Source organism: Choloepus didactylus, chromosome 27 (genome assembly GCF_015220235.1).
Source record: "Choloepus didactylus isolate mChoDid1 chromosome 27, mChoDid1.pri, whole genome shotgun sequence".
Lineage (NCBI taxonomy): Eukaryota > Metazoa > Chordata > Mammalia > Pilosa > Megalonychidae > Choloepus > Choloepus didactylus.
Genome location: NC_051333.1, coordinates 618262 through 621660, shown reverse-complemented (window position 1 = coordinate 621660; position 3399 = coordinate 618262).

Sequence of the window (3399 nt, the reverse complement as noted above, 5' to 3'; positions counted from 1 at the left end):
TTATAAAGAAAAAAATAGGGAAAGATAAGATTATTTTACCGAAGATATACAGGTGGCAAATAAAAACATGAAAAAAATATCCAACATCATGAATCCGTAGAGAATGCAATGAAAACTATAGTGAGATATCACTACACACTTATACTGCTGACGGGAATGCAAAAGGAAACAATCAATTTGGATCACAGTTTGGCAGGTTCTTAAAATGTTAAATAATCATCTACCCTGCGACTCAGGCACTGTACTCTGAGTTACCAACAAGAGAAATGAGACATATGTCCAGGTAAGAATTGTACACAAATGTTCACAGCTGCTTTGTTTGCCAAACCCAAAATCTATAAATAACCCAAATGTCAAAAACAGATGAATAGATAGTGGTAAATCCATAAAACAGAATACTACTCGGCAATAAAAAGAATGAACTACTGAGGAAAGCATAACCGATGAATCCCCCAAATAATTATGCAGCATGAAGGAAACCAGGAAAAAAAAAAAGGTTAACACTTTTTTATTTCAATAATATAAAATTCTAGAAAAGGCACACTAATCTATTACAAATGAAGGTAAATCAAAGGTTGCCTGGAAGGCTAAGGAAGACTGGGACAGTGTTCTAGTTTGCTAACGCTGCCAGAATGCAAAACAGAGACGGACTGGCTTTTATAAAGGGGGTTTACTTGGTTACACAGTTACAGTCTTAAGGCCATAAAGTGTGCAAGGTAACACATCAGCAATCGGGTACCCTCACTGGAGGATGGCCAATGGCATCCGGAAAACCTCTGTTAGCTGGGAAGGCACGTGGCTGGTGTCTGCTCCAGAGTTCTAGTTTCAAAATGGCTTTCTCCCAGGATGTTCCTCCCTAGGCTTCAGTTCCTCAAAAATGTCACTCTTAGTTGCACTTGGGATATTTGTCCTCTCTCAGCTTCTCTGGAGCAAGAGTCTGCTTTCAACAGCCATCTTCAAACTCTCATCTGCAGCTCCTGTGCTTTCTTCAGTATCCCTCTTGGCTGTAGCTCCTCTTCAAAATGTCACTAACAGCTGCACTGAGTTCCCTCTGCCCATCAGCTCATTTATATGGCTCCACAGATCAAGGCCCACCCTGAATGGGTGGGGCTGTGCCTCCATGGAAATATCTCATCAGAGTTATCACCTACAGTTGGGTGGGGCACATTTCCATGCAAACAATCTAATCCAAATGTTCCAACTTAATCCCCACTAATATGTCTGCCCCACAAAATTGCATCAAAGAATATGGCTTTTTCTGGGGGACATAATACATTCAAACCAGCACATTCCACCCCCTGGACACCAGAAAAAACATATTCTTTCCAAATACAAAATACATTCATCCCATCACAATATCACAAAAACTTAAATCATTTCATTAACAATAGTTAACTATAAGATCCCATCAAAATCAATTATAGGCGTGGTCAGTCCTAAGGCAGAATTCCCCTATAGCTGTGGATCTGTGAACTCAGAACAAGTTATGTGGTTCCAATATACAAAGGAGGGACATTCATAGGATAAACATTTCCACTGCCATAAGGAGAAACAGTAAGGAAAACAGTCTTAACAGGACCAAAACAGTTCCTAAAACCCGCAAGACAAACTCCATTAGATTTCAAAGTCTGAGTCATTCAAAGAACGACATTGCATCCTTCAGCCTTGAGAGAGCCGGAGTCTAACCCTTCCTGAGGGCCTTTGTGGCAGCCCTTTCCTCTCCAAATACTTAGGTGAGTGCTCCAACATATCCACACACTGGGGAGACCACCTGCTCGGCCCCACCCTCCTCAAACATCGGGGCAGCTCCCGGATTCCCTTCCATCTCCAGGGCACACGCTCAACCCCTTCAGAACAGTGGGGTGGCGGCCAGGCTCTCCCCAATTCCCTGGGAATGTGCTCCACCCTCTTTGGGGCTTGGGGTGGCAAAACTCTTCTGGAGCATCGAGGCGGAAAGCCCGCCCTCGACCTCCCAGGCAAACTCACCCTTTCCATGCATGTGGGCTGCTCCGCTTTCCCAGCACAAGGCCTCTTGACTCCAGACCTCAACCTCCATGGCTCTGTCTTTGAAGAAATTTTTCCTTCAATTTGTTCCTTGTCTGTCCCCTCCAGTCCAGACCAGCAGCGGCTCTGTCTATAAAGATTTCGCAAAAATTCTTTTGGCTTCGCATAAAGCACACAGGGGTCAAAGCCATCAGACAATAGGACTTTCCACAAATCCTTTCTGCTTAACTCCTTCTCCAATCTTGGCTTGTTCTGAAATGGTGGCTGGGTTTCATATTTGGTTGCATCCCCATGTTGCGCTGTAGCTTCTGGGGTTTCACCCCCTGGAAACCTGTAATTTTCCAAGCCATCAGCTTCTGGTTTCTTTGAACCCAAGAGTTCAGTTCTAAGTTTATCTCTCTCCGCTCGCATTTTACTATGAGCTGCAAGGAGAAGCCAGGGTACATCCTCCACACGTAGTCTGGAGATCTCGTCAGCTAAGTATTCCAGGTTGTCGCTTTCAAATTCTTCCTTCCATCTGACACCAGGACTCAATTTTGCCAAATTCTCTGCCACTTTAAAACAAGGATCGCCTTCCTTCCAGTTTGCAACAACACATTCACCACTTCTGTTCAAGGCCTCGTCAGAAGCATCTTTAGAGTCCATATTTCCATACACAGTCTCTTTAAAGCAGTTTAGGCCTTTTCTATCAATCTCCTCACAATTCTTCCAGAATCTTCCCCTTATCCATTTAAAAAGCTGTTCCAACATGTCTGGTATTTACAAACTCAGCAGCAAAAGCACCCCAGTCTCCGTACCAAAATCTGTTCCACTTTGCTAACGCTGCCAGAATGCAGAATACCAGAAATGGACTGGCTTTTATAAAGGGGGTTTATTTGGTTATATAGTTACAGTCTTAAGGTCATAAAGTGTCCAAGGTAACACATCAGCAATCGGGTACCTTCGCTGGAGGATGGCCAATGGTGTCTGGAAAACCTCTGTTAGCTGGGAAGGCACATGGCTGGCGTCTGCTCCAAAGTTCTGGTTTCAAAATGGCTTTCTCCCAGAACGTTCCTCTCTAGGCTGCAGTTCCTCAAAAATGTCACTCTTAGTTGCACTTGGGATATTTGTCCTCTCTCAGCTTCTCTGGAGCAAGAGTCTGCTTTCAACAGCCATCTTCAAACTGTCTCTCATCTGCAGCTCCTGTGCTTTCTTCAAGTGTCCCTCTTGGCTGTAGCTCCTCTTCAAAATGTCACTAACAGCTGCACTGAGTTCCCTTTGCCCATCAGCTCATTTATATGGCTCCACAGATCAAGGCCCACCCTGAATGGGTGGGGCTGTGCCTCCATGGAAATATCTCATCAGAGTTATCACCTACAGTTGGGTGGGGCACATTTCCATGCAAACAACCTAATC